Source organism: Muntiacus reevesi, chromosome 3 (assembly GCF_963930625.1).
Source record: "Muntiacus reevesi chromosome 3, mMunRee1.1, whole genome shotgun sequence".
In the NCBI taxonomy this organism is placed as follows: domain Eukaryota; kingdom Metazoa; phylum Chordata; class Mammalia; order Artiodactyla; family Cervidae; genus Muntiacus; species Muntiacus reevesi.
In genome coordinates this window covers 174308775-174336610 of record NC_089251.1, presented here as the reverse complement: position 1 = coordinate 174336610, position 27836 = coordinate 174308775, and the positions used below count along the sequence as shown (strand labels likewise).

Here is a 27836-nt window from a genome sequence, read left to right as displayed (position 1 = left end):
TTTTACTTCTTAAAAGAGCTAAATATTGCCAAACTTAAACTTGTGTCAAAGTCATGGAGGTCAGGTTTAAAATTGGGAGATAACGTAAAGAACTTGTCCAGCTTATTTTCCACTGAGTGGACTCAGGGCAGTAATGTGATTTTTCTAAAACTAAGCAATTGTGTTCAAGCTACAGATGTAAGTTCCACTCTATCCCAAACCTCAGTGCTTTGGGAGATGGTGGTGTTGGACACAGGTGATTCTGTATCAAAAGACAACCTCGGACAGATATTTCTCAAGTCAGAGGTCAGTGTCCCCTAGGCCATTTGCTCACGGTTTTCTCACCTTTTGACCCAAAGTAAACAGAGACCTCAGATTTATTCCTCTGTAAACACATAATAATACTTTTTAATGGTTAAAAAGGAAAAATCATCTTGAAAAATATTTCATTGCAGAAAAAACAATACCAAGTGAAATAACCCTAACATAGTACTGAAATCTTTCATATGATGGTCAAAAATTATCTTAAGTGACAAGATTTTTTTTCATAATGAAAAATACATTTAAAGACTCACTTGCGTTTAATCTTACAAGAATCATAACAACTCGAGTCTTCTTTTATTTAAATATAGAATCACCTCCTTACACATCACTTCTCCTGACTATACTCATTCTCCTGACTAGAGAAGATTCCTCTTCCTGAGTTTTAGGTACCCTGTGCATATCTTAGGACCCTGCATCAACACTGTCCCTTCATCTCACCAGACCTGAACCTCCTCCAAACCCAGGCTGCAGTTTCCACTTTGTATGAGCAGAGCTAACAATGCCTGGCAAAACCTAGCACCCAATAGAACTTTCAAGAGAACTGAAATAATTTAAAGGAGTTACAAGCATTTGTATGTTTTTTAGCTAATTATCATTAAATCTTATAGTGTGGGAAAAAATACAGCTTAGGGTATATGTGGGTTGTTAAGGAAAATTTCTCCTGTGGTTTTAAGGATGAAGATGAACCTGCCTATCTCTTCTGCAAAACTGAAAGGATATATTCTTACCTATATCTCCCGATTAGAATTCATATTAAAATATCATGGATGTTAGTGGGCATAGAACGAATAAGGAGGTTTTTTGGATAGTCAGATGGCATTCCCCCATCAGTTCTGCTGTAATTAATATAGAATATAAAACTCAAAATCCAGACGTTCAGTGATGTGTTGGATAACTCGTGCTGAGATCTATTTTTTCAGTAATGCTAATCTTTCCAAGGGGCACAATTAATTTCTTCAGTAGTCTGTAAATTATTACAGAAATTACAAATCTACTAGAAAATCAATACAACTAATTGTAAATTAATAGATTTCTAAGTGTGAAGGAGCATGTGATAATGTGGATGAGGTCTTTAAAGAACATGCCAGTTCCAGAGTCAAGGACTCAGGGCTCCAGCTGTTTCATGTGACATTGTCAAGTGTAAACACATTTCTTTCTTTTCCCCAACTCTCCCCCTCCACCCCCTTATTTCCCACTGATTTAGTCTGCCACTGCAGCAAATAACATTTCCATTAACCACCTACTGTTAAATCGCAGAGTAACTATGATAAAAAGAAATTCTAACATGCAAACAAACCAATAGAGTAGCAACTGGGGTTACCGTCTGTATCCAGCATTTTTTATGAGGCCTACCAGAGGTTCAATGGAAGGAGACCAACACGCAAAGTTAAATAAATTGAGTCTAATAGCAAGGTCCAGAATGTGCATTTCTAACAAGTGCAAATCTGAATAGAGTCAATTTATAATTCTATACTTGACATGTTGAACAATTATATCTGTTGACTATTATAACAGATTATAACTATTATAACATTATAATGTTATAACATTATAACTATTATAACAGATTATAACTATTATAGCATGTTGACTAATATCTGTGCATCTATGAGTTTTAGCATAAGATGCATTATTTTAATGTAAATATCACATCATTGCTAATCAGTTTTAGGCAATGATGAACTTGTCAATAAAAAAAGGTCTCTAATTATCATAATTATAGTGACATAATCAGTGAGAATATATCACATTCTTGTTCTGCCCTATGCATTTGAATGAATAAAAAAATAATAATGTACTTGATATTAATTTAGTTCTTTAAAATCTATAAAGTGCTTTTGGTTTAGTTTTGGTTTTATAGCCATGAATTAGGGCAGATATAAATATCACTCTACCAGCTCAAGGAAGTTAAGAAACCTACTCAGGATCTACAGCTAATTAGCAGTTAGGATGCTTTCACAAAACTAACAGTCTCATGCCTAGGGATAGGTACATGAGTAGTATTATATTTCAGTATGTAATGTGGTTCTGGAATTGTATGTAGAGTTCAGAGAGCTCAAAGTTTAAGTTCTAGGCTTGCATAATATTGTAAGTGGCCACTGATGGTTGGCACTGGAGAACTTACAGGAACTCTAATCTCAGGCAGAAACAGCAAACAGCAGCATAGGGGCCCACCACACTGGTCCAGACCTAAATGGGAAGGAAGTCCAAAAGGGAGCGGATGTATGTAAATGTACGGCTGATTGATTTTGCTGTACATTCTATGCATACTATGCAGTAGAAACTTAACACAACATTGGAAACAACTATATTCCAATAAAAGTCAATTAAAAATAATAAATACTCATTATGGGACTTCCCAGGTGGTGCTACTGGTAAAGAACCTGCCTGCCAATGCGGGAGACATAAGAGACATGGGTTTGATCCCTCAAGCAGAAAGATATCCTGCAGTAGGAAATGGCAACCCACTCCAGTATTCTTGCCTGAAGAATCCCATGGACAGACGAGCCTGGCGGCTACAGTCCATAGAGTCAGAAAGAGTCAGACACAACTGAAGTGACTTCGAATGCATACTTGTTATAGAAACTATGTAAAATTAAGAAAATCATACTTTTTAAAAAAAGAATCAGAAGTTCTACCATCCAAAGATAGTCCCTTCTATGTTCCTGTAGGCATATTTTTTTCTATCAAATTCAAAATTTTGATTCCTAATTTTTATTTAACATATTAGGATTTCCCATGTTTTCAAAATTCTCTTTTAATATTTAAGTGACTGCATAATTTTAACAAATACACAAAGAATGTACATGCTCAACTATTCCTTCTTAGAATCCTGAATAAGTGTTCCAAAATTTTCCAGTTAACCATAGTTGTTCTGTCTAGAGCAGTCAGTTACATTCAACACTTTGTACCAGTTCCAAAATATTTACTTTGTCCAGTGTCCTAAGCTTTTTCATTTTTTTCAAAGCGTTTTTAACAGAAACTAATGTCTAAGTCAGGGAGTGGAGATTTAAAATTGAAAGTGATCTAGTGCAGCCCACCATTTTCTATTCTGTGGACACGGGATATCACGGCTTCTCCAAACTCACACATGGTTGACCAAGATTGCCAGAGATCAAGTCTCCTAATGCACCATGTCATTTATGCCAATGCGTCTCAACTCTGTTACACCCAATGGTCCTTTTTAATGTAAATATTTTCTAATTTTCTCTTTCCCATCCTGAAATAAAATTCATGAATGGTATAACTTACTCACATATGTATTTTTAGAACCAACCTAAAAAAATTTAATGTAATGGGAAATAAAAGAAATTATAATAAATGCTATAGCTTTCATGGAAGACCTCATGATATCAGATGCTCACACCTGTGTGAGCATCCTTTGATCAGCATAAATGTGACTGCTACAAACATGGATAATCACCATAGATGTAACAGCTACAAATGAAGACTAAGACGCTTGTGTTATATTGCAGCTTGTATACAGCCAGTGACATTACACTCATTGATGTGATTTTCTGAACTTGTGAACAAATTTTGGTAAGATTTTTACCAAAAAAACGGTGTAATCATCCTTTGTTATATACAGTACTTGAATTTCTAAAAGAAATCGGTGTTGTTTAAAAGCATTCTAAAGAGAATTTACTTTTGCATTTGAAACAGTTAGATTCAGGGCTCTGGTAATTATCAGCTGGTTTTCACCTACATAAATGTCCTACAACGCTCAAAATCCCTGTGAGAAACAACTCTTTATTGTGTGGAACTCTCATGCATGCTGTCAATGATACAGCATCCTTGGCATCTGCCCACTGAACGTCATAAACTGCCTATCATTTTGACAAGCAAAAAGAGTGCCCCCACAAATTTCTAAAAATGCCCTTAGCGGGTGGCGTCAGCTCTCTTTAAGAATTTCTTGTTTAAGGCTATGTTGCCTCCTATTGCTACAAGAAGAACAGAAGAACATTCCAAACAGAGAAACTGGGAGAAAAGCTTTGATCTTCCTGGTGCAGCGGAGTTTTCTTTGCAGTGATAGTGGTTTAGTTTCTAAGTCATGTCCGACTCTTGTGACCACATGGACTGCAGCCTGCCAGGCTCCTCTGTCCATGGGGTTTTCCAGGCAAGAATACTGGAGTGGGTTGCCATTTCCTTCTGCAGGGGATATTCCCGACCCAGCAATCAAACCCCGGTGTCCCACATTGCAGGCAGATTCTTTTTTTTTTTTTTTTTTTTTAATTTATTTTTATTTTTATTTTTTTTAATTTTTCAGTGGGTTTTGTCATACATTGATGTGAATCAGCCATAGAGTTACACGAATTCCCCATCCCGGTCTCCCATCCCACCTCCCTCTCCACCCGATTCCTCTGGATCTTCCCAGCCCAACAGGCCCGAGCACTTGACTCATGCCTCCCACCTGGGCTGGTGGTCTGTTTCACCACAGATAATATACATGCTGTTCTTTCGAAACATCCCACCCTCCCCTTCTCCCACAGAGTTCAAAAGTCTGTTCTGTACTTCTGCGTCTCTTCTTCTGCCCTGCATATAGGGCCATCGTTACCATCTTTCTAAATTCCGTATATATGTGTTAGTATGCTGTAATGTTCTTTATCTTTCTGGCTTACTTCACTCTGTATAATGGGCTCCAGTTTCATCCATCTCATTAGAACTGATTCAAATGAATTCTTTTTAACGGCTGAGTAATATTCCATGGTGTATATGTACCACAGCTTCCTTATCCATTCGTCTGCTGATGGGCATCTAGGTTGCTTCCATGTCCTGGCTATTATAAACAGTGCTGCGATGAACATTGGGGTGCACGTGTCTCTTTCAGATCTGGTTTCCTCAGTGTGTATGCCCAGAAGTGGTATTGCTGGGTCATATGGTAGTTCTATTTCCAGTTTTTTAAGAAATCTCCACACTGTTTTCCATAGTGGCTGTACTAGTTTGCATTCCCACCAACAGTGTAAGAGGGTTCCCTTTTCTCCACACCCTCTCCAGCATTTATTGCTTGTAGACTTTTGGATAGCAGCCATCCTGACTGGCGTGTAATGGTACCTCATTGTGGTTTTGATTTGCATTTCTCTGATAATGAGCGATGTGGAGCATCTTTTCATGTGTTTGTTAGTGCAGGCAGATTCTTTATGAGGTTGTGTGATCGTTAAGTTTTCTGTTATTTTAAAGCGTGCTCTGGGGATTTTCCAGATGGCGCTACTGGTAAAGAACCCACCTGATTATGCAGGAGACATAAGAGACTCGAGTTTGATCCCTGGGTTGGGAAGATCCCCTGGAGGAGGAAATGGCAACTCACTCCAGTATTCTTGCCTCGAGAATCCCATGGACAGAGGAGTCTGGTGGGCTACAGTCCATGGGGTCACAGAGTCGGACATGACTGAAACAAATTAATAGGCACACACTGGGCACTTTCCTAGTGGTCTAGTTGTTAAAGACCCAGCTTCCACTACAAGGGGTGTGGTTTGGATCCTGGTCAGAGAACTAAGACCCCACATGCTGCATGGTGTGGCCAAAAAATAAAATAATTTTTTTTCCATTTATTTTTATTAGTTGAAGGCTAATTACTTTACAGTATTGTAGCGGTTTTTGCCATACATTGACATGAATCAGCCATGGATTTACATGTGTTCCCCATCCCGATCCCCCCTCCCACCTCCCTCCACATCCCATCCCTCTGGGTCTTCCCAGTGCACCAGCCCTGAGCACTTGTCTCATGCATCCAACCTGAACTGGCGATCTGTTTCACACTTGATAGTATACTTGTTTCAATGCTATTCTCTCAGATCATCCCACCCTCGCCTTCTCCCACAGAGTCCCAAAGTCTGTTCTATACACCTGTGTCTCTTTTTCTGTCCTGCATATAGGGTTATCGTTACCATCTTTTTAAATTCCATATATATGTGTTAGTATACTCTATTGGTGTTTATCTTTCTAGCTTACTTCACTCTGTAATTTTTTTAATTAAAAAAATTAACTGTGCTCTGTGGTGGTGAATATGGACACTGGATTGGGGTTGTGAAAAGATGGTCTGATACTCTCATTTCTCCCCTAAAATAATATCTCTCCTCACTCAGCCCCCCTTCCACACACACCTCACACATATCTTTTAACACGTTTACTTCATGTTTATACTCATGTTGTCTTCATTTTTCAAAATTATTCACTAGATCTTTGCCCCATCTTTGCATAAACCTCAGTCCAGTAGTGTACAGATCCAAATTCAGGTTTGGCCTGATAATCTTGACCCTAAGAATAATTCTCTAGCGACATTCCAAACCACAGAGTTGGGTTTCAAAAGGAACATTCTAGAAATGAACATTTGGGCTGTTTGAATCTTACTGACAAATGCATTTCTTTCTTTGATGCCATGCGTTTTGGAATAAGAAATGACAAAAATCACTAATTCATATTTAATTTGCAGAATGTCTTAAAAATATTTGTTGTGCTGCAGAGCAAGGAAACATACTGCTTGTCTGTTCTTTCTGATAAGAACATTCTTCTTTGAATTGCAATTTTACTATGTATTTATCCTTATTATTCAAGAGCCTGTGGCAATCAGTGAGAAGAATGTCTGCAACTTTGGTTTTATAGAAATTTGTGTATCAAAAATCTGCCATGATGTAGTGCTATATCAAATAGGAATATACAGTTCAACAGGCATTGTATATTCTTAGCATTTTTGAGTGGAAAGAAACCAAAGCACTGTTTTGTTCTGGGTTCTAAATGTTTTCCAAAGAAATCTTCCATATCTCTCTTTCATTTCTACTTGACATAAAGGATAGAGATGTTATGGTATAACAATTTCTTATATAATAGCGTTAGATTAGCCTCTTCTGGAGTGCTCAAAGCACTTTTCTGCTTCCTCATTTTATCATTATATTCAGCAAATTTGTGGAGCAGGACAAGAAAAGCATTATTCCTATATTACAAGTAAGCACACTTAAATTTAAAAGACAAGAAGAAATTGGAAATATTAATAAGTGTGTGCATGCATGCTAAGTCGCTTCAGTTGTATCCAACTCTTTTCGACCCTCTGGACTGTAGCTTGCCAAACTTCTCTGTCCATGGGATTCACCAGCAAGAATACTGAAATGGGTTGCCCTACCCCGCTCCGGGGGATCTTTCTGACCTAGAGATGGAAGCTTACGTCTCCTGCATTGGCAGGTGGGTTCTTTACCACTAGCACCATCAAAAATATAAACGAGGGCCTGCACCCAACTACTTCACAGAAGAGGGAGCTTAGTAGGGAGCTGGGTCCTAGAGTAGCTGACTAGGGACAGCCAGGATGTCCCTGCTGCCACCTGAGTCACGTACACCTTGTACGTGTACTTGCAGGACCCTGGGATCTCAACTTGACTCAAAGTTACTTGTGTAGCTCACAGCATGGCATGAGGCATGCCATTAAAAGTCACTTAGGGAAACTTTCCTTCTTCCTCAGCAAACATTTTCAAGGATAATGTTCTTTTAGTTTGTGTGTGCTCAGTCGTGTCCAACTCTTTGTGACACTATGAACTGTAACCCTCCAGGCTCCTCTATCCATGGGATTTTTCAGGCAAGAATACTGGAGTGGGTTGCCATTCCCTTCTCCAAGGGATATTCCCCAGCTAGGAATCAAACCTATGTCTCTTGTGTCTCCTGCACTACAGGCAAATTCTTGACCGCTGAGGCATCAGGGAAGTCCAGTGTATTTTAACTCAGGCAAATGTTAAAATTTCTGTTTCTCCCCCTACTCCCCCTTTTTTTCCCTTTCTTCCTGTGCAAAGATATCTGTGTGTGGGGTCAGGAAATGAAATTATAGTGTTGCTAAATGTTAAGAAACATACTAGCTACAGCTAACTTGTGACTGAGTATTTCCCCTTCCCTCCATGTTTACTGCACATACCCAGATAGTTGCTGGTGGGAGGAAAGAGTGGTTTGCCCACTGAATATTAACTGAGTAACTATTCAGTGGCTGATGCACTTTTTAAAAATTGTGATGAGTTGGTTTCTGTATCAAAATCATTGTGATTATGCAAAATTGCCATCTTCAATAACATATTAAAGAGAAATGAAATCCATCACTTTTTTTTTTTACATTTCCAATGAGGAAAAAGGCAAGCAAAATAGCAACCAGCTTGGTGTTATTGAGCTTTTTCAGTCTAACTTCGTATCTTTGACCAAACGCAGAGCCGCTCGATATTTTACACATTTGCTTCAGATAACTTCCTCCCTCCCAACAGTGTGGATAAAACCCCATCACAGGATAGGAGATTGAGAAGCCTCAGTGATCACCAGAGACAAGAGATTTGACAAGCTATAGTCATGGTCTAACTCACCAGAACAATGAGTAGGACTGTGAACACCAAGTCATGCAATTGGATTAGGAAACAAAAGTGATGGCCGACCAGACATAGCAAGCACATGGCGTCTGCCAGATGAGAAGAGAATAAAGCAAGGGTCTTGGGGACCTGCTGGGAAAATAGGAAAAAGATATGAGATAATTGGATTATAGACGAGAGACACCAGTTAAGGAACTTTCAATGCCCTGTGGGAATTTAAACAGAGGGCATTGCTAATCCACTCTACTAAATATTGGCTGATTTACCTACCAGTGTTGTATTTAGGATGGAAACTGGCAGGCCAGAGAGTAGGGAGCGGGGGTCCACCCTTCCTTGCTGTGTAACCCTGGGCAAGTGCCTTTGTTCCTCCCCACATCCGTGTTCTCTTTTGCAAAAAATAGACTGGAGTGTTTCAGAAGCCCCTTTTAATTCTAAACATTCAAAAATTCTGTGATATCTCAAAATAACCTAGAGTAATGCAAATGTCACTTTTTGGTAGCCAGCATTCAAAACAACCAAAATAGCAAAGACTGCCTGCAAGCGCCAGCCAGTGTTACCGTGAGTCCAATCAGACACATTTATCACCAAGCAAAGAAAAATGCATCTGATCTATTCTGCAGAAATCAGACCATCCCAAGGAAGAGAAATGTGTCAAAAGGTACTGGCTTATGTGCTGAAATAGGAAATATTGTTCTAGTTTCAGGTGACCTTTCATAGCAGGATCATTCACTTGCTGGTTACGCTGTCAAGTAACTTACTAGTGCCCTTTAAAGGTCATCGCCATGGGTGTGCCCCTGGGCGCTTCCTAATATATGTCTCTGATCTACTTCTTCCTCCTGAAATACACCCAATAATAAAGCATGCCCCCCCCCAACACTCTGAGTCGGTGGGAAATATATTTCCCCATTGTAAACATATTTAAACATATTTAGGTGGGGGAGGGAAGGAAGGACCCTTCATTTAAAACCTTTGTAATCTATACTGATTAGGGAAGTCAAAAGCAGCCCCCACTGGTACAGCAGGGGAACTCTTTTCTTGTCTGCTATAAAAGCACATGTAGGATTTGCTTGCCAGACACTGTATGTGTGTGTGTGTGTGTGTGCACGCGCGTGCGCTAGTCCCTCAGTTGTGTCCAACATTCTGTGACCCCATGGACTGTAACCTGCCAGGCTTCTCTGTCCATGGGATTTTTCAGGCAAGAATACTGGAATGGGTTGCCATTTCCTACTTCAGGGATTCTTCCGGACGCAGGGATCAAACCCAGGTCTCTTGCATCTCCTGCATTGGCAGACAGATTCTTTCACCACTGTGCCACCTGGGAAACCCTTGTGTGTATATAAACTCAGCTCCTGGTAAGCCTCCTCTTCAATCTTTTCTGGTTCAAGGTGCTAGTCCTAGAGAGGCCAAGTCATACGGAGTTCTGATTCCTTAATAAAAAGGCTAGGACTCCATGACTGGAAACACTCATTACGGGGAGGGGTACCTGGGGCAGGCCCAATGGCAGGTGGGGAAAATAAGATGGACAGAACAGGATGCCCAGTAGACCTGCCTAAAGCCAAGCTACTCGACTGAAGCTTCTTAAGAGCCCACAGGAGTAGTCCTATGACCGTAGGTAGGCTTGCTCCCAGTTAGGGATCAAGGGGGACTGGAGCAGTTAGCTCATTAGGAAGACACACAACATATTTGGCAAATTACCCCTTTAGTAAGTGTGGTACTGCCTGATTTCCCAAGTTACAAGTCAGCCCTCATGGATTATTTCAAAAGTAACTAACAGGCAACTTTATCTTTGACCTTGGCTACAGCTAGTAAAATGAAGCAGTAGAGAAGGAAAAATAAAACCAACACGTTTCATAGTTAAGGTTGTATCTTATGAAATATAATTCATACCTATTATCACCTGAATTAGTTTCTTGGTACCGTCTCTCTTGAAGCAGAATTTTTAAATATTTTCATTTTCATGAATAAGTTTCTGGTTTTTTTTTAAGAAAGTTTTTTTTTTCTTCATGTAAAGTCATTCTCTTTTCATGAAATTTTGTTTTAAAGGGGAAGGGATATTGAATTTCAAACCACAAGAGAAGGCTCTTTAGAATGGCCTGCACTGCCAACTAGGTGACTTTGGCAAACAATTCCTGGGTCTTATGTGATTGTCCTTTGTAAACCAGGGGGAAGCAAGTCACTCAGATGCCTACCTGATTTTATGAGAGAGTCATAGCCTAGAAAACTGTATCCCAGAATGAGACCCCATTGACAATCCCAGGGTCAAACTCAGGTCTTCCCATAGAGATGAGGAATTTATTAATAGAAAGTGTGGGGAGCCAATAAAAAATCTATAAAATAAAAAATCTGAAAAGTCTGTGAGGATTTTTCCCTACACCACTGCAGACACTTGCTGCAGACAGTTACTGGTGTTATATTGGCTTGGCCGACCAATAGTCCTACTCAAATCGGGAGCTGGGAAAGTCAGGTCCACCAATGCTGAGAGAAGAGTATAGGCAGATTAAAGTCATAGTTACTAGTAATTCCTCTGTGCAGTAGAAGAGAAGTCTTTCCTGCAGGTATTTGGGGCAGAGTTTGAAAGGCCCTTGTGTCATCATCTTACCCAGCTCATTCTCCCTTAGTCTGACCATGACCATCACAGCAAAAGTTAAATCAGGGAAATGAGATAACTTTTTAGCAGAATCATCGTAAGCAAAGACAGGAGAGTGCCAGCCTGCCTAGGGGGAAAGCAACGCATTGCCCTCTGATTTACTGCTCCGTCTTTCATTCGGCACAATCAGCTTTCATGCCCAAATAATTTTGGAAAAATTTTTGTTTTGCCTTGTTTCTGTCTGTTTTTTGGCCTCACTGCATGGCATGTGGGATATTAATTTCCCACCAGAGATGAAACCTGCAACCCCTGCAATGTAACCACTGGGCTACCAGGGAAGTCCCTGGAAGGAATTTATTCATTTAGGCTAATATATTCCTGGGTCTTTGGAAAAGTACGTTACCTTTGAGTCTTCAGAGCAGATGGCATGGGTGTTGACAGAAACTGTGTAGGTTTGTATGTATGTGATGCTGGGTTGAGGGGAGAAAAAGAGACAGATATGGAGTTAACAAAAATTAAATCCTACTTACCAGGGACATGAATACAGGCCGGAGGATAGAATTAGTAGTCATGATCCTGGGAACTCAACAGCTGACCCTCAACAACTGGCAGGTTAATATTACCGACCCACCTGTGTCTCTGCCATTTACCCCTATCGGACAAAGAAACAATATTGAAGAGTTATTGCAGGTAAAAATATTTAAAGCCTTCAGCTAACCCCCCAGGTGTCTTTTATATTGAAATTCAGTCAGCTACATTCCAGGAGAAGAATCTTAGTGATTGAGAGGTATTGTTAAAATGGACTGTCTGTAGGTTTCCTGGTCCAAGTCACTGAAATAAGCAGACCAGCTGAGGATGTTCTAAAAGTCCACACAGCTCGGGGAGGGACAGGGTGGGATGAATGAAGAGAGCAGCATGGAAACATATACATTACCATATGTTAAATAGCTAGCTAGTGGGAATTTGTTGTATAACTCAGGGAACTCAGACCAGGGCTCTGTGATAACCTAGAGGGGTGGGATGGGATGAGAGTTGGGAGCAAGGTTCGAGAGGGAGGGGACATGTGTATGCTTATGACTGATGCATGTTGATGTATGGCAGAAACCAACACAATATTGTAAAGCAATTATCCTTCAATTAAAAATATTTTTTAAAAAAGAAAAGGTTTAGGGAGATGCTATTTCCTTAGACTTGGAAGCAGGAAGAGTTGATCATTATTTAGCAATAAAGAGGCAGGACTCAATAGAAGAAAAAATTGCACCCCAGTCAACTTTGGTTCAGACCAAAGTCTGCAGGGGCCTTAGGAAGTTCCTCCAGACAAGCATCATGTGATATTATTAATAACCAGAGAGCTAATCTATCCTGATTGCAGGATTATGTGGGTCAAATGTCTATAGAAGAATATGAAATCACATTATAGATTTAGAAAGGTTTTATATTGTTGTGTCTTTATTTTTAGGTTGGATATTGCCTAGAACTTCTCTCAGGTACTTAAATAGATCTTGATTTTTAAACCAAGATTTAGAATGTGTATATGCATGCGCACACATACACAGCCCTCCTAGGGACTAAGACTTTACATTCCCTAAGACACTTTAACAGATGGGAATTTTTCAGTGGGAAAATTCATGGCTGGTTAATTTGAGTCATTTATGAATAATAGTAGAGCTTCAAGCGAAGTAAAAATTCTTTGTAATTCAAGAGGTGATTGAGTCTTCAATGAGCCTATGCCTTGTGTTCAACTTCTAGGAAATACTGGCTTAAAGAAGATGAGTCTATTTTAGGAAGTGTGTGAGGAGGAGTGAATCCATTATATCCATCACTAATCTGTGCTAAGCAAAGCTACAGTCCCTCAGTTTTCTCTCTAGTTGTTTTGAAGACTATGGGAAAGAAGCATTTTTTAGTCAATACTTTTATGACTAAATTAAATAATTTTTGTTTTTACTGACAGAACGATTAATCAAAGGGAAAGCAGACAATGCTTTTCACTTATTCAATTGCTGTTTATTGAGCACTTCTTTGGTACTGGCTACTGTATCAGATAATAGGCACTCAACGGAAATTTAGATACAAATTCTGCCCTCATAGAGCTTATAGAGTAGTAGAAGAGACTGACTAGTAACCAGACAATTGCATGCAGTGTGATAATTGATAACCTGACTCCCGTTGTCTGAGAACAGCGCCCCCAAGCACAGGAGTGGACCTCAACAGCTCTGTGTCCTTTCCCCATCATGATCATCCCAAGGAGGGATGTTCAGTTTTAGCTGGCAAGGTAGAATCTCTTTCTTGTCTTTCAGAATTGGGGTTGAGAAATGCTTGTGTATCAGGGTGGATTGCTTGAACTGGATAAATAAAATCTAGGGCCATAAGGATCTTCCCCAGTGGCTCAGTGGTAAAGAATCCACCGGCAATGCAGGAGCCACAGAAGACTCGGGTTCAATCCCTGGGTCAGGAAGATCCCCTGGAGGAGGACATAGCAACCCACTCCAGTATTCTTGCCTGGAGAAATCCCATGGACAGAGGAGCCTGGTGGGCTACAGTCCATAGGGTTGCAAAGAGTCGGACACGACTGAAGTGACTGAGCATGCACGCATGCAGGGCCATGAGAGAAGAGGTGTTTTATCTGGCATGGAGCTGCCTAACAGAAAAAGAGTGGCAGGAGATTGTCACACTCTGAAAAGAGGAAAAGAGGGAGACAGAGCCATCAGTAGCCCCGTTTTCTGATGGCTTCCCAGTCATTGAATTGGCTCTCACCTTTCTTGAAACCTAAGTTTTTCAAATATGCTTTTGGGTTTCAAGAGATACCCCAGCACATTTTTCCAATAATTTTTAGCTTGCTTTATTTAAAATGGGACTCCATTGATTATTACCAAAAGTATCTGGGCTAAGACATGTTCATAAAGCACTTAGAATATGATGTGATGGGATCACCTAGGAAAGAGCTAACTCAGTTTTACGGGAATCTGGAAGGGTTCCCAAGAGAAGTGATATCTGAGCGGAGTTCTAAAGAAAGAGTAGAAATTAGCCAGGCAGACAGCAGGTGGGGAACAGGCAGAGTGGGTAGCTCGTGCAGAACCCAGAGGTTGGGCAACTTGGCACAGTTTAGGAGCTACAGAGGTTCTGTGCGGGGGAAGCACTGGCAGGGTGCTGTGCAGCTTTGTGGGAGGCGAGGATCAGTGTCAAGAGATGAGGATGGAGAAGTCAACAGGCCCCACCCACACGCAATAAAAGGCCCTTACACAAGGGCGTGGACTCCAGGAGTGGAAGCCACCTTAAGGTCTGTTCACCACAGACACCCTGGACTGTATTCAGTCCAGTTCCAAAAGAAAAGTTGGCCACAGAGCGTCTTCTCTGGCTCAAGCCACTGTTCTATAATGAAGGGACTTTGATCTTGGTGAAATTCTAGAAACTGAAGTCTACCAGGAAATTTTTATGCAATATCAACCAATATCGTCTATTCTGCTTTTCCGTAGATGTCATATTTGCTGTGTCTTGCGATCAAAGGTGACATTATGGTTAGAAAGTGTACGATTAATTAAATTATGCCAGACCGTGTTCAGACGACTTCTGAAAACAAATGTTCAAAGTTGGCAGTATCTCTCCTGAATGCTTAGGAATTGAGACATCTTAAAGTCTTGTTTCTCCAATTCACTATGTTGTGTGTTATTTTTCTCTTCGTTAGGTTTATCTGTAGAGTTTATACAGATACAAATAGAGACGGTCCCCACCTGTGTTTAGTGTGGTTTATGTGATGTGTAACACACCATCAGGGAGTTTAGGTCTCTATTACATGCCATCTGGTGATTCAGTGATATGTATGTGAATAAACAGTGACTCTGCTGTTTAACTACTTAGTATGTGCATTTAATTAAGTGCACAAATTCCTACAGGCATGTGGTTAAAGGGGCTTTGGCAGATTTCCCCTCCGGAGGGCTTGGCACTATGTAGCTGAAACCCTCACTGGCATTGGAATTCTAAACATGCCTGCATTTGCAACAATAAGCAGTGCTTCAATATCATCCAGGCCTTTATCATCTCACATTTCAGTTTATAGCCCAAGCAGTTTAATAACTCACACTGAAACAGAGTCTAGTTATTTTAGATGTGCTGTGTCTGTCTGCTTCATACAAAATTATCAGTTATGAACCCCCCAAAAGGGGTGACAAAGGCAACCTAATGACAAGGTATTTAAAAATAAAAACCTACCAAAATAAAATGTCTTTTTCTAAAATGTGATGACCAAAACAGGGTACTTTGGAATTGCAAGTGTTTCAGACTAAAATTGATTGTGTGTGTGTGTGTGCATTTTTTAAATGGGCACTTTTACCAGTAGATAGTATTGAATCCCATTTGAAGTGGTACAGGGGGACGGGAAGAAGGACCAGGAAGAGACCACCTCCAGCTCTCACATCTTCTCTGATTTGGGAAGAACAGATATTTCCTAGACCTCAGTTTAGCTCTGATAATCATATTCCCCGAAAAAATGCAAAGTAAAAGCAAATATAAATGAGCTGTGATAGAATGTCTCATTTGACTTGATCTTTAGACATCAAGACATCTGGTGACTTAATGCTTTGCTTAACTTCTCAGTAACTTGTCTGTGATTAACAAAGGGCGTGGGGGGCAGATTGGAGTGCAAGAAAGCCCCTCCGGGTATGAGCATCTGAGGAGGTCCGTGTGGAAGCGGCAGGAGCACCGTGTCTTCCAAACGGGCAGGTATTGATCTGTCTGTTGTTGGCTAAGAGCTCCCTGTGGGAAGGCTGCAGCAGCAGCTGTGGGCGTGCAACCATGGCGTGTTAAGGGGCTTGCTGAACGAATCCCCAATTAAGCCAGAGAAGGAAGAGACGGTGGATTTCTCTTTCTCTCTGGCAGAGGACGATGGGTTGGAGATAAAAAAAACTTCTTGTCTAGGGAAAGAGAGAGACATTGTCATGTAAACTGCATCACTTAAAAAAATATATATGATGCTTGTTGTATTCCCAGTGCTTCTTTTCTATTGTGTCTTCTTTCTGGAGACCATGAATCCCAGAACAGATACCTAAGGGCTTTATAGACAGTTCAGGAGTTGAGAAACACTGTATCTTTTAGAGTAGCAGTCCCCAATCTTTTTGGCACCAAAAACTGCTTTCCTGGAAGACAGTTTTTCCCTGGATGGGGGATGGGAGTGATTCACACACATTACACTTATTGTACACTTTATTTCTATTATTATTACATCAGATCATCAGGCATTAGATTCCAGAGGTGAGGTTGGGGACCCCTGTGTTAGCACATCATTGTATCTGATAGGAAGTGTTCAGATAATACTCAAATACCAAATATTGTCCCTTAGAATATCAGCTGTTTTTTCCCCCTTAACTCCTGTCCTTTTTCTGCTCACTACCAGGAAAGTAGTAAATATAATGTCTGTATTTGCTGGTCCATGACCTAACCTCACACAGCTCAGACTTTCACCTCCATCACCTTCTTGGAAGTTCCCTTAATCATGGAAACCCACTGCTTCCCTCTCTAGTCATTCTTGGTCACTCTGCATATTGGACTCCACAACTGCTCCTCCTCCTGAAAAACCTTTCCCCTGGGCTCCGAGGACAAGGCAGCCCTGCCCCACGAGGCCTCATGCATCTCTTGTGCGTGTACATGTGTGCTCAGTCTTGTCCAATTCTTTGCGAACAAATGGACTGCAGCCCACAAAGCTCCTCAGTCCATGGGATTCTCCAGGCAAGAGTACTGGAGTGGGTTGCCATGCCCTGCTCCAGGGGATCTTCCCAACCCAGGAATCAAACCCACGTCTCTTATGTCTCCTGCATTAGCAGGCGGGTTCTTTACCACTAGTGCCACACGGGAAGCTCCAGACATCTCTTGCTGCTGCTGCTGCTGCTGCTAAGTCCCTTCAGTCGTGTCCAACTCTGTGCGACCCCATAGACGGCAGGCCACCAGGCTCCCCCGTCCCTGGGATTCTCCAGGCAAGAACACTGGAGTGGGCTGCCATTTCCTTCTTCAATGCATGGAAAGTGAAAAGTGAAAGTGAAGTTGCTCAGTCGTGTTTGACTCTTCGCGACCCCATGGACTGCAGCCTACCAGGCTCCTCCATCCATGGGATTTTCCAGGCAAGAGCATACATCTCTTACTCGCCTCTTAAAACCTGGTTAATTTGGATGCCTTTTTCCTATTGGTTAAGTTTATGGCTTTTACTGGGGTCTCTTCTTTTCCCTGAACCTTCCTCATCTCATCTGCTCTCCTGAAACTATAGCCATGTTTTCAGAAATTCAATCTCATCCTCTCACTTGCTCCCCTGAGCCCCCTTTCCATCCCCTGAGCATACAGTTGGTGCCTAATACTCTGCATATGTAGAAACTGAACTCATCTCGATGCAGGTCTCCCCTCATCACACTGGCTCAAACCCTAGTTGTTTGTCTCTTTTCCCTGACTTTCTGATTGCCCAGAGGCCATGAGGACTCCTGATTGACAGAAGGCGTGAGGCCAGACCTCACCGCTCCTTTCCAGTGACCTGGTGCAGAACATGGAGATGCCAAGGATCACTCCCTTCCTGGGAGGAGCTAAAGGAGCCTCAGTGACTTTGCCAGATCTTTCTGAGGCTGCAGTCTAAGCACCTCCCACCCAACCGCCCCTCCCTTGCTCCTCCCCTTGGGGTCAGACAGTGGTCATGATCTCCCAGCCTCCCTAGACTTTCTCCCCAGACCCTTCCTCCCAGGCATTTCCTCTCACAAATCCTTGCGTGTTTAGTCCTGTCTTGGCATTTGATTCTCAGAGGATCCAAACTCATACACATTCCTATCCAGATGGACTACAGAGTATCTTCATAATGATTCTTACAGATATTTTTTCCTTTCTATTCCACAAATCTATATGAATTTCTTAGGAATGCTAGCACAAACTGTGTGCCTTGAACAATGAAAATTTATTGTCTCACAGTTCTGGAGGCTGGAAATCTGAAATCAAAATGTCAGTAGGTTTGGGTCTTTGGTGGGGGAGGAACCCTGAGGAAGCATCTGCTCCTGACTTCTTCTTGGTTCTAGTGACAGCCAGCAATTCCTGGCATCTCTTAGGCTTGTCAATATTTTCTCACTTGATAACCAATTAGCTCTGAAATTAGAAAGTTCATCAAATTGTAAATGTTCTGCACTTTGAATAACTTGACAATAAAGATGTTTTGAATCAGAGTTAACTTAAAATCATAAAAACCTATGTTTCATGATCACTGAGCTTTGGGATCCAATAAGCTATCATTATTGCTTCTTCCTAGAAAACTTTGAACATACTCTCAAACCACTGGTTAAATCCAGGTATGCAGGCTGGGGATGGTCCAGGTCTGGTTAAGGGCATAACCCTTGGTGGCTCAGACAGTGAAGAATCCGCCTGCAATGCAGGAGACCTGGGTTCGATCCCTGGGTCAGGAAGATCCCCTGGAGGAGGGCATGGCAACCCACTCCAGTATTCTTGCCTGGAGAATCCCATGGACAGAGGAGCCCGGGGGGGCTACAGTCATGGGGTCACAGAGTCAGACACGACTGAGCGACTAAACAAGCACAGCCCTCCCTTCCATATCCTGTTACGAGTTCACGGCAAAGCACTCTTGATGCCCAGTTCCCTGACAATCCTTTGCTCTTCGTGGAAGCAACTGAAGACTGTGTTTTCACTCCTTTCAGATTCTTGTTACCATCTTCCGCTTTGTGCTTGCCTGTGGGTATATGTCAGTGACTTGGGGCAGAATGAGCTCACAGGAGATTTTACAACATGGTAGTGTCTTGTTGAAGTCACTTCTCATCCAATTCCCTTTATGTCATAAATAAATTAAAATTTGGCTTGAAAAGCCTAATAATGTTCACTGAGAAAATTCAGGCAGTAAAGAGGATGGGACAATCTAAGAACTGCTATAATTGTCTTTAGGTGATAACATCTTAATCTCTACTCCTTTCTTCTTTCCTAGGTAAGTGATGTTTTCTCTTCGTTGCTTCAGGGAGTGGTGATTTGTCTGGTAAGTGTTTATTTTATTGTGCCGCATGCTGTTGCTTCAAAGCTGCATGTGAATTGCCTGAGAGAACCAAATAGCAAACCTGAACACGTGCGGGGGCTTTGGACATGCTTTATATTGAATGTGCTGGTATGTGTTCAATCTTTTTTAGATTAAAGTTTTACCCTGAGATCTTACTTTGGAGTTCTGTCATAGCATACATTGTTTTCCAGTCTGGAGAAGGGCCCAAGAGTTGACTGAGTGTGGGTGAAAACTTGGTTTTTATAAATTACTTTTGTGTGATTTTCTTTTCTTTCTTTTTTTTTTTTGTTTGTTTTTACTTCTTTCTGCCTTTATTGAATGTTTTTTGACTGCCTTCCATTCAGATTTTGATAAAATATAAAACTCCACGTAGAGGCATTTTGTTTAAGTTTTTGCTTGTGTTGTCTCATGTTTTATAGTCTTTCAGTTTAATTGTTGCTAAGAACCTCCTTAATCTGGCATCCTCCAGTAAAACAGTTCTTTCCTCTGTAGCGAATTGGATGGTCCACGGGTACTGTGCACAATGTGGTGATTAAATCCTACTTTTCGAAAGCATTTTTATTAAGTTACTGGAATTGATATGTCCCTACCTTTGCTCGTGATTCTGGCACACACACGCTGTGTTACAGATGTCCTTCCATAAGCTAGTTACGCAGAGTGTTGTTTTTCTAGGTATGTTGTTAATGCCAAGATTTTGCCTTTAAAAGAATGGCTGAGGAGGAATCCAGAAGGGAAATGAGTAACAGGAGAAAGAACAAGCATCCTTTGATTTGTAAATCAGATTCCATAGTAGAATATACACAACATCTGATGGTTTTATTTTAGTTTTATGATAGTTGACTTCCACTTTGAGATAGCAAGGAAAACGCTGGACTCCATCGTCTGTTGCATTTAATATGGGAAATTAGGACTTTCTGTGTCTAACATGTACTGGATTTTCTTATTAGCTATTGGTTCCGGTTATTGGTTTTGTTAGAAGTTGTTGTTGCTGTTGTTTAGTTGTTGTGTTTGACTCTTTGTGCCCCTATTGTTAGAAGTAGTTGTTCCTTGAAGACAGTAGATTTGGTTCCACTATATTCTGTTATCTACTCCTTCACATTGTCTATTTAAAATATTTTGCTTTTATATTAATTAATGAACTGAGATATATATGTTGCTTAAAGAGTATTTTATTTAAGCATTTAAGTTTATCTGGTTTTTGACTTTTGATAATCTCATCTTAAATATGTTTGACTTGTGTTTATGTGTATTTAATAGAATGTGTTTGAAGAAGGGTACCCAGAGGTGAACTAAATTGCTCTTGAAACATTTAAAAGACTGTAGATGTTGCTTTAAATAACCTGTATGGGATGTTGACCCCATGCTGTTTTCAGTCTGGCAACAGAATTTTTCTATTAAAGGTTCTGGATTAAAAAGATCAGAAAACAGGAGACAGAAAGATGGAAGGGTGAGGAAGGTTAGATTTCAAACTTGCATAGGCCATTCCCCAGACTTTGAAGCCTCGCAGAGACCCACAGACATGTGAACCAAGACATTATTTGAACAGCTTGCTTAACAACGGGCTGAATGGTGAACCACATTTTAAATTGACAAAGTTAGCCCATGCTGGGAGTTTTTATTCTTTGCCTTTTGACCTTATTGAATGCCATAAATGAAATATGGTGGTATAGGTTTGAAAAGGCCTGAGCTTCTTATTTACACACTCCTGTGCTTGAGGGAAAAATACAAGAGTGAACAAATACATTATATTTAACTCTACCCCTTAACTCAGGCAACAGTAATATAAAGACACTTTGTTTCCAGTGTATAACCCCATTTTGGAATGAGAGCTTCTTTTGTTATTTTTAAATTCTTCTCATTTTATTCAGGTAAGTCACCCAGAAAGGTCAAATCTGGAGAAGTCGCTGAGTTTTCTTTTCACTATAAAGAGAACCTGCAAATATCTTGCTTGAGACAAAGTCTATTTTAACTTGGCTTCATGATTTATATTATATGTCTTTTATGAACATCTTCCACTTTGAAATAAGATGTACTAGAGTTTCTGCCAATGAACATGTCCAAGATGTCATTATTTTTCTTATTGAAAAATGCCAGCTATCTGTAACATATAATGACCATAGTGAATTTCCACTGTTGGGTAAAAGTAACTGTATGATTATGTGAGTGATAATTGCACAACACTCATTTCTATGTTGATTGAAATTTCTCTTCTGGCACTATAAGCTAAGAGATACTATACCTCTTCAACATGGAATGTTCAATTATGCTAGGTACATTCTGTAATAGAAAATTTATTATATAATCCAAATGTGATCAATATGTATAGAATTGGGCAGAATTATGAAAAAGCATTATAATTAATATTGTTGCTGTATGTGTAAGTACTATGCTTATAATATATAGTAAACTATAGAAATATAATGTGTCCTTGTCCTCATGAAGCTATATTTTCAAAAGCAGACACAAGACATTACTAGCTTTAAAAAACATAGACAACAATACAAAATAGAATATGATACATGGTATAGAAAGCAAGTGTTTTAAGACAATGACAGGTGCTGAAAATTTGCACATAGTTAGCTATGCCAAGAAAACCCTAGTTTATTTTTTCTAAGACTTGTCTGATCATTTTGAACTCTTACCATACCAGGTAGAGGGCATTTCAGACTCGCCAGTTAACATGTCTCAACCTCTTCTCATTTGAACAGTCTTAGATAAGTAGGTGAAATTCAATGTCCTATAGGTTCTGGCCCAGGTAATACCTGCTCTTTCTACCCCAACCATCACCCTTAGCGTGGTTGGGTGCGTGGGGGGCTTGAGGCATTGTCTCTTGGTATCGTGCTGGCTCACATGTGGGCATTGGCTGCGTCCCACTGAATTGTGTCTAGGTGTGTGTGTGACAGACAGGCTGCTGCTGTGAGCTGTGGTTTTTGCCTTTGGGGGCTTGGCATATCCTCCTGATGTCTAGCTGACTCACGGTTGACCCCGAACTGGTCTGATCACTCAGTAGCCAGAGTGCAGGGATGGTTTGAGCTAGAGATGTCTCAATCAGCGCCATCAGGTGCCTTCGCCACTTTTCTGATGGAGCACAGTGGAACTTTGGAATATCTTCCCAAAGGTACCCAGCTTACTTGGATTCCCTCATCGTATCCAACCATTTGGACCTCCCAGGTTGTTCCAGGCACCCTGAGAAATTGTCTGTCCCCCAAAATCCGTATAGGAAGCAAGATAAAGCCTCTGTACCCTCAGCACACTCTCATCCAATCTAACACATTTTATGTGCTGGGATTTTGAAATAAAGAAAGAAAACCAAGACATCTTTCTCTGCTCCCTTCCCTCCACAACTTTCTCTTCCACAGACCTGCAGTGGTGTTCTGCCTTCTTTCCATTACACTGAGTTCTCTCTACCTCTGGTATATAATAAATTCTTAGATCTAGTAGCCAGGCTTGGCTCTCAACAAGCCAAGTGAGAGTGAATGGGACTGTAAACAACTCTTCCCTTTATCATTTCTGACCTTCATGACTGTTGACACAAGACTTGATTTTGGTCATCAGAAGCTGAGTGTTATTCTTTCTTTTCTTCCTCTTCCCCGTCCTTGCTTTTTTTTCTTTCGTTCCTACTAAAGCAGTTCTAATGACTTCCATACGTTACACAGGTTACTGCTTCAGGCTCACTAGTGAGCAAATTATATATACAGAAATGCAAATAAGGAAAGCATGTTAAATGTGTCTACCATAAAGAAAAAACAAACAAACAACAGTGAAGTAAGAGGGAGAGGTGAAAAAAAAATGCATCTTCCACATTGTGTCCCCTGCAAGGAGATTGGTACAGGTTCAGCAAGATTGTATGTTTGATAAACAAAGGAAATATTAGACATCATTTATTATTGGACACGTTGTGTTAGGAGCATCTAGAGGGAGTGAGCCTAGAATGAAGGGGAATTTGATTGGCTGGCCAAGGGTGTCAACCATACACAACCACATTTTCAAGGTGATTTTAGCGAAACAGTAGTCCAGTGAGATGTTTCAAGAGATACAGAACCAATCTATCTGGGGTGGCTACATACCATGTATCCCCCTTGGAGACTTGTAATATATGTCAGCATGTTAATATTTTCAGATAATTCCTGCCGTGTAAGGGACGCATGTCACATCATTTAACCCCTGTTGGACATATTTGCATAATAATAGCAACCCAGAAAACGCTCTTTGACGATCACTGCTCAGGTACAATGATGAAGCTGGGAATAGTTTTTGGTGGGAACTAACGTAAGGAGAAGAGGGCTTTAGCAACCTCATTCCATTTTTATTGAGGACTTACTGTGTCCAAGGCACCCTGAAGTTAATCAGCCCAAAAAGTGTCAAATTGATTCTTGGGGATTTAGAATTTCTCAAAATTGCCACCTTTCTATCGAAGAAGTATGAAATATTAACAGTTTGCTTTATAGTGCAAATAAAACAGTCTGCTTTTATTTGAAATCTCAGGATAATCACAGAATCCCTCAAAGTAATTGCTTATGGTAAATGGCTACTATATTTCCTTGGCTGGGTAGAACTGATGTATTAACAGTGATAGCTATCAATTTTATTCAACATTTTAAACAGATCATTAAGATATTCCAAAATAGTCTTTCATGGTAATATTGTTTAAGCCTTTTTGGTGATCTCTGAAAGGACTTATATGAAATAATACTTGGAGAGGCCTACATTTCATCTTGTAATGAATTATCTCCCTTTTTAATTGAAAATGTTACAACTCTTTATGTTAATCGTGATAGAATGCCTCAGAGGACTTTTTTAATTATATTTTTATGACTTGACCAATTTTATGTTTTAATTTTTAATTTCTTTCTCCTTTCTTCATATAGTGTTCTTCTTTTTATGGGTTTTTATCTTCACTGAGTAACCTGGCATATTCAAAGCATCCTACAGTCAATGTCAATGGCCCTAAGGGGTCAAGAGCTCCAAATTTATTCAAGGGCACTTTATTTGTCAATAACCAGTTTGTCTTCATTTTTTAAATGTGGTACATTAAAAAAATAATTACATATTTAAAAATCTTTGTACAACTTGGGAGTTCACTGTAAATTCTTGCTTTATCAAAGGTGTTTATTTGCTATAACTTCTCTAGTTTTTGGGGAGTCCCTGATAGGCTCAGTTGGTAAAGAATCCGCCTGCAATGCAGGAGACCCTGATTTGATTCCTGGGTCGGGACGATGCCCTGAAGAAGGGATAGGCTACTCACTCCAGTATTCTTGGGCTTCCCTTGTGGCTCAACTGGTAAAGAATCCGCCTGCAGTGCGGGAGACCTGGGTTCAATCCCTGGGTTGGGAAGATCCCCTGGAGAAGGGAAAGGCTACCCACTCCAGTGTTCTAGCCTGGAGAATTCCATGGACAGTCCATGGGGTCACGAAGAGTCGGACGTGACTGAGCAACTTTCACTTTCACATTCTCTAGTTTTTAAACTTTTTTCTTTTTCTCTTATTTTGGCCGTGTCAGTCATATGGGGCCATTTGGCTATCAGAATTCCAGTCAGGAAAAATAAATGGAAATGAAATATGAAGGTAAGCCTCACAGAGACAGACTGAAAGATCATGGAGTGGTGGGGCTGAAAAGGACCTTAAAACATCCAATAGAGTTAGAGAAATTTAGTCCATGTTTTATTTACAGTATAATGAGAACAAAGCATTAGGGAGGTGAAATGTCTTGTCCAAGTTCAGCCCTATCTATTGGCTCCCAGTTCAGTTCTCTTCCTGTTGCATCAAGCAGAGTTTTAAAGAAATTTGAAATTATGCATTTTAATAGGATTTGGGTATGACCTATAGTAATTTCCAATTCTGCTTATTTTTGATTGTTAAAACCAGCTAAAATATATAACATAAATATAGTTCTATTCAGCATCATAATCTTCCTTCATTAAGCTAACACAATATATGTTTATAGATAAATACTCTCATTATTTGAATTAAATAATTACATGGATAATATCTTAATTCCCCAAAGTGGGTCATAACACACCCCATGGTTTATTTGTCCATCTACACATATGTTTTTGAGCACTCAATTTTAAGTACATTTTGGTCATTTATGTGCCAAGGAATGACCTATAATCATAATGAAAATTGGGCTTTACATTGCAGTGAATGATCCGCATTTGCTAGAAAAAATTAAAACTTGAATCCATTTTTATCATAGAACAACTTGAAAGGAAACGTGATTATATTTTTCTTGGTAAAACTTTTGGAAGCTTCACGGATAAAGCAGCTTAACACCAGTTTGTGACAGTGTTAAGCTCCCAGAGAGACATCTCAGAATGGGTCGTAACATACCTTTACATCAATGTAAGTTACACTGTACTTTAAAGGAGTGGATGTGGTCTATGTTTTATTCTTTACATTTTCACTGAATTATTTTTATTCAATACAGAAAGTCATGGTTTTATCACCTTACTGTTTTCCATTTCAATTGTATTGAATTCCATTTAATGAGTGAAATGGCCTGTATTTCTGCATTTAATTTAGAAAGGTCTTTCTGAATGTGATCAAGTTTTTGTTATCAAAATATCAGATTGAAAACAGCAACCTAATCATGAGATATTTGATACCACCTTCATTTCAGGAATGTTCGCATTTTGAGGGGTTAGCTAGGAGTTTTCCCAAACATGGAGACAATTTTATGAAATCCTAGAATTATTTAATAGAAGGCTTACAGGTAAATTTTATAACTTTAAATAACAGTAAACTGGTAGGGATTGACAAACATTGCACATGGAAGGTTTTAACTCCATAAAACCTAATTTTAATAATTATATTTAATTCTACTTGTTTGAAATTAACAAAGAGTGAGTTAGAGGTGACTTTTGTTAAATTATAGATCTTAATTTTGATTGCAATTCACCCAAGAGCACTTAGTACAAGTATTTACCTGAGGTAATTTACACCATTCACACCTCGACTATAATGGATTAAAAATCTACATTTTTATATAAAAACAGTTAAATCATGTATAAATATTTTATTACTTGTAGATAATATTTCAAGGCAATTGTGTATTTCATTTTTTTGCCCCAATAAACTCCAGAACCTAATGCTTTTGTTTAATATAAAAATTAAGGTTTCAGAATCACCATAGTGATTGTATCCTATGGAAGAATGTATTACTTCATAGATTTTAAATTGCTCAAGGGTACAAAGAAATATTAAAAAGTAATTTCATAGATCATAACAAAGCCAATATTTTATATTGTTTTTCACAAAATTTAAAATTAATTTGAACAGCTAAGTCTATTAACATCAAAGAGTAAATCTATTTCAGTGAAAAATTATTTTCATATGTAAGCTTTTTTATGAAACAATTTTATGAAGATTATTAATGAAAAATTTTTCTTACATATTGAATCATTTACTTATTTGATATGTTTTCTTGGAAAGCAAATACATTTTCCTGATTATGTCCCTCTGAGGAGATATTAAAAAGTCATGTATAATATTTTTGTTTTACAACTGGTGATACAGCATTTGTACGGTTATCTCTGAGAATTTCCTTCTGGGTGCCTCTGCACTAATGAGATGCTTCTAGGTATAGATAGTCTCCACTACATGGATATGGATAGCACAAGTGACTAAACACCTTTGCACATCTGCAGTTGAACTTATTTAATTTTGCATCCAAATGCGCCACCCTCCAGTTCCCATAATCCAATTTTTGTCCCTATTCAACTGTATTGTTGATGGATAGGGAATTTGTCTTTACCTATTCTTGAGCCTCCTTCTCTACCTTAACCCATCTTATAACCAGATTTGACTGCATTTGATGTTCAAAGTGCAGAAAACTTTCATTACCAAGTTAAAGATATAATTGTTATCAGTCATTTAATCAATTATCAAGTGCCACCACCAAGCAGACCACAGATAGTATTGTCCAGATATGCACATCTTAAGCAAAAAGGAAAATGTGTATTTTTCTCCATCATAAAGAAAGAAGGAAATTTTCAAGAGAAAATTTCAAGAGAAAAAAGACATGTTATCTAAAACTGAAAGAACCACAAGTTTTTGGTTTTGGTATTTGAGATTTTTTAGTGCTTTTGGTTAAGTTTTATCTTTTTTCACAACATAAAATTCATAAGAAGTTTTCTTTCTGTTAAGAATTCTAGTGAAAAGTTGAAACTCACCTGAATGCCAGGATGAGATCTGCAGCTCAAAGTCATCTCCTCCCTTCTCCTCCCATCTGCTCCTCAGTAGATCAGAAGCACAGTTTGGCGGTTCTTGACATGGGAAACTCTCCAGTTCCTTTCCATAGCCTCTCCAGCCCAGTTGTTGTTTTTTTTCTTCTCTGACCCATGCATGATTAGGGAAGTCTGGGTCCCTTCACATATTCCCGGTTGAAGGAAAATTTGACAGTCCTTAAATTCCACACCAGTGTCTTTGTGAGTTTCCAAGGAATACAAAGCAGACCTTTCCCTGGAGCTTAGCTTGGAGAGGTTTCTCCTGTCCGCATCCTTCAATGCACAATTTATGTCTTTGTGGAAGTGCTGAGGGAAGAAGGCCAAGTTTTTCTTTGCTTCTTTCTGCTGCAGTGCAAACTCATTCACAAAGCGTGCCCTACT

At 39.6% G+C, this 27836-nt stretch overlaps 1 long non-coding RNA gene across 1 annotated transcript; it reads right to left on the bottom strand.

The window, feature by feature from the left end:
* Nucleotides 1-1629: 1629 nt before the first annotated feature.
* LOC136165173 (uncharacterized) lies at nt 1630-27836 on the bottom strand. Its single transcript, XR_010662470.1, has 4 exons — nt 27402-27836; nt 11748-11869; nt 8628-8762; nt 1630-2493 (listed from the first exon to the last, which is right to left on the bottom strand). It is a non-coding gene; the product is annotated as an uncharacterized lncRNA (long non-coding RNA).